Source organism: Dipodomys ordii, unplaced genomic scaffold (genome assembly GCF_000151885.1).
Source record: "Dipodomys ordii isolate 6190 unplaced genomic scaffold, Dord_2.0 Scaffold49, whole genome shotgun sequence".
NCBI lineage: Eukaryota > Metazoa > Chordata > Mammalia > Rodentia > Heteromyidae > Dipodomys > Dipodomys ordii.
The window spans coordinates 3444494-3454682 of record NW_012267265.1 but is presented as its reverse complement, the minus strand read 5'-3'; positions in this window follow the sequence as shown (position 1 = coordinate 3454682).

Sequence of the window (10189 nt, the reverse complement as noted above, 5' to 3'; positions counted from 1 at the left end):
CTTCCTTCCTTCCTTCCTTCCTTCCTTCCTTCCTTCCTTCCTTCCTTCCTTCCTTCCTTTTTTTGTTCTATGGTTACTTGAACTCAGTGCCTATCTCTTCCGTAGCTCTTTCACTCAGGGCTTCAAACCATGATACATGATCCTTAGGTCCCAGCCTCCTGAGTAGCTAGGATTACAGGTGTGAACCACTGGCACTTGGCATTGTGGCAGAATTTTCAAAGAAATGACCAATCATCATTCAATGTTCAAATTAATATGAATATATTAGGCTTCTTTGGTGCCATTGTCAATATGACATACATAGGCAATGAGTAAAGTCTAATTACATGGGTCACTTTATTATTAAGCATATGCCATTTAGTTCATCAATTACCATTTCAGTAATGGTAAAGAGTTCCATGTTCCTGAGTTCTTTTCCACTGTGAAAGTCCAAATGCCAGTCCAGTGAGTTGAGGTTGGCCTGTTACAGGATCTGAAGCCAGGAAAGCCCTGTGGATTCATGCAGACAAGAGCCATGAGAGTGAATTTTCTGAGCATCAGCACGTAGTTGGCAGAGCAGGGAAGGAGACTTGGTATAGAGGCCTGTGTTTAAATATCATAGTGAGCAGTTGAAAAATTATTTTGTTGCCCATGATTTTCAATATTAAAAATGTGTTTCATTATTCACGACAAATAAAACACTGATCTCAGCACACATCCTTTCCTGACATTTTTTGGGATCATTTCACCTTCCAAGAAAGACTAACACTTTTCCATCATTTTTGACCCGTAAGGAAAACAAGAAACGGCAAAAAAAAAAATCTAAACACTGTGAGTTTTTATGTCTGAGATGTCTTTTCTTAAGCTCTTAGACTTTCCTACATGCCTGTCCCTTGGCATGAAAACTCAGTGAAGTTCAACTCCTCCCCCATCTTTAGGATCCAGCATTTGCATCAGGGGCTGGGAAGGTGGCTCAGTGGTAGAGCGCTTGCCTTGCATGCCTGAGGCCCTGGGTTCAATTCCTCAGCACCACATAAGCAAAAAGAAAAAAGCCAGAAGTGGCACTGTGTCTCAAGTGGTAGAGTGCTAGCCTTGAGCTGAAGAGCTGAGGGACAGTGCCCAGGCCCAGAGTTCAGGCCCCACAACCGGACCCCCAAAAAAAATCAGCATCAACTTCTCATTGAATTTTTAAACTCATCTCCATGGATCCCATAACAACTGTTCAGTAATTCAAAAAACCAAACCACAAGCCCTCTATTCCCCCTCACCAAAGAACTGGCAAGGGCCTCTTGTATCAAGTCAAACAGCATCTCCCAGTGTTCACTTCTACAAGCTTTTACTAAGTAAAAACCACGTGCAGAAGCCTAGACACATAAATAGATGTACATTCTTCTTTTACTGATACGAGAATGGATTCCTAGAACACTACTACTAAAGCAGGCACACACATATGTGCACGCACATGCCCAATAAACAATGAGGGCACAGTGTACACAAGCACACTGAGTGATGGCTGATTGGCCTTCCAAAGAGCCCCTGGGATTCCATGGACATTGGTTAGAAGTCTATTGATTTGGTGTTTCCTCACACCTTTGGCAGTACCACAATAAATCATTCAGGCAAATTAAAGTCTTTATTGTGTGTGTGTGTGTGTGTGTGTGTGTGTGTGTGTGTGTGTGAAGAAATCCCTCTGGAGTTTAAGATAAATTTACTTCGTTGGCAACCTATGACTGTGAAAATCAATTTTCATGGGAAATTGCCCCCTAAGCGTAGCATAAAACACACACATATTTAATTGCATCCACATTCTCTGAACAAAGCAGTGATGAAAGTCCCCCATAACAATCTTTCCTGATCTCATTTAGTCATAGTTCCTTGGTAAGTTCCTAGTTTTTGTGGTAAAAATCCTGTAAAAAATGTTTCTGAAAAAATATTTCTGGCTAAAGCATAGTAGGAGAAAGAGTACTAAAGAAAAAAACAATTGAGTGAGGAAAGAAGTGAAATTGTCCAAAAAGAAATGTACTCTTTACATAACTTATGTAACTATTGTCTCTGTACATCACCTTTATAATAACAATAAAAAATAAATGTTTTTAAATGTTCTTCTTTGTGGTTCTTGGGATGGAACTATGCCCTGTGCATGATTAGCAAGCTCTTTATTACCCAGTTACACTCTTAATAAAATCTTTTATATAAATGAGCATGGCCCTGAACGAAACAAGAAGAGATATAACTGCCCAGCAGGAGCTAAGTCCATGCAAAACTTCCTTATAAAAAAAACATGATTCACATAGAAGGCAGAAGAGAAAGAAGAAATATCTTCCTCACCTCCCCTTTGATTTCCTGGGATGGTTGAGGAAATGGTAATAAGTCACCCATTCTAAAATTTGGAGAAAATACCCTTGTGACATCATTTTAACCCTTTCTCCATTCTGTATACTCTCTAAGCATGACAATTTGATGATATCTTTTTAAAATTTACTTTATTATTATTATTATAAAGGTGATGTACAGAGGGATTACAATTACGTAAGTCAGATGAACACATTTTCTTTTGTACAAAATCTTCCCTTCCCTCACTCACTCCCAGTCCCTCTTCCCATCTCCAATCACAAATTGCATAGTTCCTTCATCAGTGTCCAATGAGCTCCACTGCTGCACTTTTTCACTCTTTTACCCTCAAGTTCTGTGCCCTCCCCCCAGCCCTCCCAATGATATAGATGCAAATAAACCATACATAATAAAAGAAGACAGAATCATCTCTTGTTTTCATATCTTGGGGTTAGTTTTGATATATATATTATTTTATGTAAATATATAGAAGCACATAGGCATTACAACTTTGTGTTTCTCCCCTAAGAATATCCTCTTTTGGTCTTACTGTGTGTGAGTATCTAGAATCCTGTATAATTTATCATATCCCAGTGTATTTTAGATCTAATTTATGCATATCAGAAACAAACATGTATTGTTTGTCTGAGCTTGGTTTACTCACTTAACATGATTTTCTAGTTCCATTAATTTCCCTGCAAATGACATAATTTTATTTCTTCTAAAGGCTATGTAAAATTTCATTGTGTATAGGTACCACATCTTTTGGATCCATTCATCTATTGTAGGATATCTGAGCTGTTTCCATGTCTTGGATATTCTATAGTGTGGATGTGCAAATGTCTTTATGGTTTCCTGATTGTGGTACTCTAGGTAGATGTCCAGGAGTGGTAGAGTTGGGTCATATCCATGTTAGTTGTTTGAGGACCCTCCAGACTGCTGTCCAAAGTGGTTGCACTAGTTTACAATCACACTAACAGTGCGATAGGGTTCCCTTTTCCCCACATCCCCATGAACATTTGTTGTTCAAATTCACAAAGTTGGTCAATCTAACTGGGTTGAGATGGAATCTCAGGGTTGTTTTGATTTGCATTTCTTTTAGGGCCAGGGATGATGAGCATTTCCTCACATGCTCTTCTTCCTCAGGAGAAGAGGTAAGAATGGCAAAGAAAACACATAATGATATCCTTTTTTTTCAAATTCTTTATTGTGATTAAGTGGTTACATAATTTCCCAAATTTCACAGCATTGTGGGATAGTGATGCTTAGTTTAAGTCTCAAGCACATTCTAACTTTCATGGGGCAAATTGTCTATCATGGTCTATAACAATTATGAGTTCTATGAGCTTTGCAATACAGTTATTTCTTCCACATTGGGTGATATGTACATTTCATTTGTTTTGCATAGCGTCAGCTGTTCCCTCTTTCCCACTTGTTCCCTCCCTCCCATCGCTGCCATTGAGTTGCTTAGTTCATTTTGGTCAATGTTCAGGGCAGCTGATGGGTCTCACTGTTGTATGTTTTTCCTGATTCCCTCCAGTTCTGTGTCATCCTCCTGGTTTCCCTCCGGTGTGCACATATATACCATATATGTGATCAGCAGCATGGGGCTATTTAGTAGTGGTTCGACCAGATGAGTGGAAGTCCTTTGTTTCTTAAGCCTTATTAACTTTGTCCTATCACCTTACATTTTGGGTTTAACATCTACTTATCAGGGAGACCATGTGCTATTCGTCTTTTTGCTCTTGGCTTACCTCACTTAACATGATTTCTTCTAGCTCCATACATTTCCCTGCAAATGCCATTATTTTGTTCTCTCTAATGGCTTCATAATATTCCATTGTGTATAGATGCCACAATTTTTGGATCCATTCATCTGTAGTGGGGCATCTGGGTTGTTTCCGTAGCCTGGCTATTGTGAACAGTGCTGCAATAAACATGGAGGTGCATGTGTCCTTGTATGCTGGTTCCTGTTGTTCAGGATAGATGCCTAGAAGTGGTATGGCTGGGTCATAGGGGATATCGATATTTAGCTTTCTGAGGACCCTCCAGACTGCTTTCCAAAGTGGTTGTATAAGTGTACATTCCCACCAGCAGTGTAATAGGGTTCCTCTTTCTCAACATCCCCTCCAGCATTTGTCTTTGGCTGACTTAAGGATGTGGGCCATTCTGACTGGGGTAAGGTGGTATCTCAGGTTGTCTTTATTTGAATTTCCTTTACAACTAGAGATGGTGAACATTTCCTTATGTGTTTCTTTGCCATTTTTATCTCTTCATCTGAGAAGTCCCTCTGTAGTCCCCTTGTCCATTTAGTAATTGGTTTGTTAGGTTTGGGAGAGATTAGTTTCTTGAGTTCTTGTATATACTGGATATTAACCCCTTGTCTGATATATTGCTGGTAAATATTTTTCCCAGTTAGTTGGTTGTCTTTCTAGCTTGGTTGCTATAACTTTAGCTGTGCAGAAACTTTTTATTTTAAGGTAGTCCCATTTGTCGAGTTTCTCTCCAATTTGTTGTGCCCTGGGACTCAGTTCAGGAAGTTCCTGCCTGTGCCTATAAGTTCAAGTGTCTCTCCTACTCTGACATGCAGTAGTTTCAGAGATTCAGGTTTGATGTTAAGGTCTTTAATACATTTTGAGTTGATGTTGGTGCATGGTGATAGGCTGAGGTCCACTTTTAGTTTTCTGCATGTGGCCTCCAAGTTTTCCCAGCACCAGTAGTTGAAGAGGCTGTGTTTCTTCCACTGTATGTCTTTGGCTCCTTTGTCAAATATCAGCTGACTGTAGGCACATGGTTTTATTTCTGGATCTTCTATTCTATTCCATTGGTCTTTGAGTCTGTTTTTGTGCCAGTACCATGCTGTCTTTGTTATTATGGCTCTATAGTAGAGTTTGAAGTCTGGCATCGAGATCCCTCCCATGTTGTCTTTTTTTCTTAGAATTGTTTTGGCTATTCTAGGTCTTTTGTTGTTCCATATGAATTTTTGGACTGTTTTCTGTATTTCAGAAATGTACGTCATTGGGATTTTAATAGGAATTGCTGATGATATCCTTTTAAAACATGTTTCTCCTCTCTCCTGAAACCACAAGATAACCTTAAACCAACACAAAAAATACAATCTTACCAATAGCTTATATATATATATGCATATATATATATATATAAACATCATCAGTATAAAAGCTGTCGGTAAATTTCTTGTGAAAAATAACAGAACAACTGGGAATACACTAACTAATATTTCAAAATGGGGATAGGAACTCTGAATAGCACCATAAAAGATGTATTAGCCATAAAAGACCAAGAGGTCATTGATTTCTGAACTGCTTTTGTTTTATGCTGGTACTAAGCCAGGATCTTCCAACGTGCCATGGACACATGAAGCCATCACTATCATTTCAATGATTTTTCACTTAATTAAGGGAGAATTTAATGGTGTTATTGGTAATTAAAAAATCTTTCTGACATACCACGAAAAGCACTACACAAATTTATGGACTAAATACCCCTTAAAAATGCAAAGCCCCCAAAAAAGTGTTTCTCCAAGGAAGAAATATGCACATACATTTATGTACACAGGCATAAATTGAAAATATAACCTGTCAATATTTTGTAATTTTAAGAGGGGACACAACATGAAATACAGTCATCCCTCGCCTATCGCAGTTTGCTTACTGTGCCTTCACTGTATTGCAGGGTTTTTAAAAAATAAATATGTAAATTGTGAGCCTTCACCTACTCCGGGAGCTATGTTCCAGATCTCACCTGTGATAGGTGAAAACCCTCAAAGTTGCAATAAGCAAACCAAGGCACCACTATATAATGTTGCCGTTGGCTCTTAAAAAGACTACTTACTGAGTTAGAGTTTTCAACAATCTAAACACAATATAGCTACAAAGCAGGATGCATAAATCTAGACAATATGTAAGTAATGTAAATTTTGAAATGTACATTAGGAAGAGTTGCACAGAAATCAGAGGATGTGTAAACAACTTAATTAAATTTTGAAGACTCTAGATGCTGAGTGAAGTTTTAAGAGCCAAGAAATAAAATACAACTAATAAAAGAACTAGCAAGACTTCTTTTTAAAAAATGAGGAAGAGTCTACAGATAGACTATATTGTTCAAGAAATGACAATACTTTCAAGAGTGATGTCATATTTCTTTTTTTGTATTTCTTTTATTAAAGAAATGATCATCTCAGAAGAATGAAGAGTGAAATTTGAAATTTATATGAATCATGCTTGAACATGGTTTAAAGTAAGAGAACATCTCTTGGAGTTGGAAAATGTACTCTTACTTTGAACCATGTTCAAGCATGACTCATATAAATTTCAAAATTGTGTAATTTATCAAAAGAAACTACAATGATCTGACCAATACAAACTAAGATTATGTGATTATAATGTGATTACAATTATAATCACTAATGTGATTATAATGTCCTTCAGAAACGCAGCCCATGATTTCAATTGCTTTGATAAGTGCCCCTTGAGGCTGGAGATTCATTTCAAGTATTGAGACTGTTAAAGCCAATGGTTCATTCACATGAACATATGTGAAGTCACATTTAACAGCAATCCGATATCTGCTTTGTCATTAAATTTTCTGTTTTTTCCAACCATCATCTCAACCTGTCCACTGTTCATTGATGTTCATATTATTCTATCTTCATATTCTGTGGGTTGGTAGATAAATAGTTCGGGTTGTCATGATCATTCCTCTTAGAGGAATTTCTGGAAGGTGACTAGAGAATTGCCCTGTCTAAAATTTTCTTCCTGAAAGTGCAGTGCCCACTGATTGCAATTCACATTATTTCTTGTCACATGAAGTGCCTATTCTTTAGACCAACCAAATTCACCCTAGTGTCTTGATGAATAAGCTCTATACAATCTCTGAACGGCCTGTTCCTCTTCCTGTTTCCTCCTTACTCTTACCAACGTTCCAACATTGCCTTTGACTCTCCTTTTTTCCACTCCGTTGTGAGCTTAATTCTTACCTCCTATCTTGTCTAAAAAAAAAAATACTTTCCATTCCCAATGTAAGGTGGGTTTCAAGCCTGCCTACTTTCTTATGTAACAGGTAGCAAGTTCACCTAAGGTTTAATTGTCTCAGAAAGGAAAGCAGAGGAAACGCCTTGAAGGTGTCCAGAGCAGTTAGTATTTCTTCGGGCTTGGAGCACCCAGGGTGCTGGCTGGCTGAGCTTTCTCCTGCTGACATGTTGGTTCCATGGAGATTTGTGGGGGCTCTGAAATATTTATTCTCACAAGCACACACACCATAGCCAGATGTTCCTAATGATGACATCCCAAAACATTTCCTCTATTCCTTCCTTCTTTGTGAAGCCTTCTCATATACTATAAGGTGTTAAGGTTCGTCAAAAGGGAAACCCACTACATGATTCATGATTGGGGGGAGAGCTAACTGCCGGCTACACAAGATGGACGCGCGTGGAGACAGAGGTGGGGTGGAGAGGAAAAAGAGAAAAAGAAACTGGGACTCCCAATTGAGCCGGATTATATAGGGAAAGGTGGGAGGCGGGACCACAACGGATGCAGGATGATCTCAGAGCCTGGGCCTCTCACTGTCCGAGGGAGGCTTGGCCAGGGTGGTTCAGGAAATAACCTCAGCGGATAGGAACTGACCACTGAGTCTGGGATCCTCGGCTCACAGTGAGGGGATTAACAAGTCAGTGCTTACTGGTTCCAGGCAGGTGAACAGGAAGGGGGAAGGGGCTGTTCTCCTGGGCAGACCTAACCTAAGGATAGCTTTAAATATTCCAGTCTTGTAGCACTCACATTTAACATTCTCAGATTCTTTCATTATTTTGCTCCTTTTCAATTCTTTCGTGATTTCTGTTATCATCCTTTGCTCCAACGTCTCGCCAAGAGTCAGACCTAAGGAAATAGTAGGAGGAGAAGTAAGGAACAATAAATGATTGGCATCAGCTCCTAAAAGTGTGGTCTTCAAATCAGCAGCAGAAACATCACCTGGGAACTTGTTAGAAAAATTGTCAGTCACCATCCCAGACTCTCTGAACCAGAAACTCCAACGCTTTCATTTCAGGTTAACAAATGTTGGGGGTGATTTAAGCATCATTGCCTGAGAATAATCACACCAAGGCAAATTTGATCAAACTTTAGAGTTGATGCATGTTACACCTTTTGATCTGAAAATTCTAGCTCATTTGTAATTTAGCTTAATCTTGAGATTGCTATTTTTTTCCTTTAATTTAGGAAAACATCCTGAAAGAAATGAAGGAAGGATAGGAACACTAGTTGAGCTTTAAACTATTAAGCTGAAAATTGCTGCTATTAAGAAGGTATAAGACTAAGCACACAGGAATACTATTGATGGCATAGCTTAAGAACACAGTATTCAAACTAAGGAGCATGCTCACTCAAGAAAATAAATGCCCTTGAAGAATCTGTAGGTCTAGTGCTTTCAGCAGAAGTGTTTATCTGAGTGGGTTGTTTATTCAGGTTGGGGACATGTGTTCTAAATGTGTTACAAAAAAAATTAAATGCTAACCCAGGTGACAACAAACACTTTCTGTAAAGAGCCAGACAGTAAATATTTGGGGCGTGGCAGTTCAAACATTCTCTGTCCCAACTCCTCACACCTGCCATTCTTCCCAGAAACAGTCATAGACACTTCGTAATTAAGTGGGCATGTTTATGTTTTAGTTTTCTTCTGATGTCAGAACAAAATCCCTGTGGCTGGGGACTGTATGAAGAAAAAAAAATGTTTAGTTGACTCAAAGCTATGGAGGCTAGAAGTCCAAGATCAGGCAGTGTCATGTTTGCCTTCAGCCAGGGGCTTATGGCAGGGAGCATGATACTAGTAAGTGTATGAAAGACAGCAAGGTAAGACAGGACATTAGAGAGAGTCCAGCACCAGTATTACCCTTTCCCTATCAACCTGTTCTTGTGGAAACCAAGCAGGTCCCATGAAACTATGGTAGGTAGCATCAACGCCTAGTAGGCCTGTGTTCTGAATATGCCGTGGCCTCAAAACTGCCGCACAATGGGCCCAGCTTACAATGCCTAGATCTCTAGGGGACATACTCAAGCCGTATCCAAAGCACAGCACTCTAGATGCACTAACACCTTAGTTACATAACTAGGAAAGAGGCTTGTTTACCCTGAAGCCTGCAGGTTGCCTTTCATTGACTAGCCTATGTAGACAGTCACCACCTTGTGATCATCCAGCTCAGGATTGTTTTTTTACTTTATGATGCTAAAAAAAAAAAAAGTGGAGCAGAAACCACTTTGATTTCTGAATTCTAGTCTTTTTCCTAGGCTAGGGAAATGCAGGCCCATATTCTCAAGATACTGAGCAGTGGCCATGAGCTTCCCCAAGGCAGCCACACAATCATGAGGGTAAATCCTGTGCGCTGCACTGCACTGTTACTGAGCTATGATGCTTGATATGTTAGGTATATTACATGCATTTTGACTTAGGACATTTTCAATCTGTGATGGGTTCACCAGGATATAACTCTATTGTAATCAGAAGAGCACCTGTATTTAAATGATTTGCAATGTAAGTATATGTGAACTTTAGCTCAATAGGTAGAAAAGTAAGTAAGGCAATAAAAAGGATTACCTTTAAAAGCATTTCTCAGAGCCATTGATAAACTTAACCTCAGTCCTAACCAGCCTCTGCTGATGTTGCCAAAGCCTAGGTGGTTTTTTTAGACTATACCCCATTCTCTTCTTACCCTCTATCCACCTACTATATCGCTGCTCCTGGGTCATATTGCTGGTAGAGCAGTCCATTCAGATGCTCTTTTTTTGATTCCCCTTGGTGATTTCACATGAATTGGCTGTGCCATCTCCTACCACAATATTCTCAGTAATTTAGGTTGTGTACCATC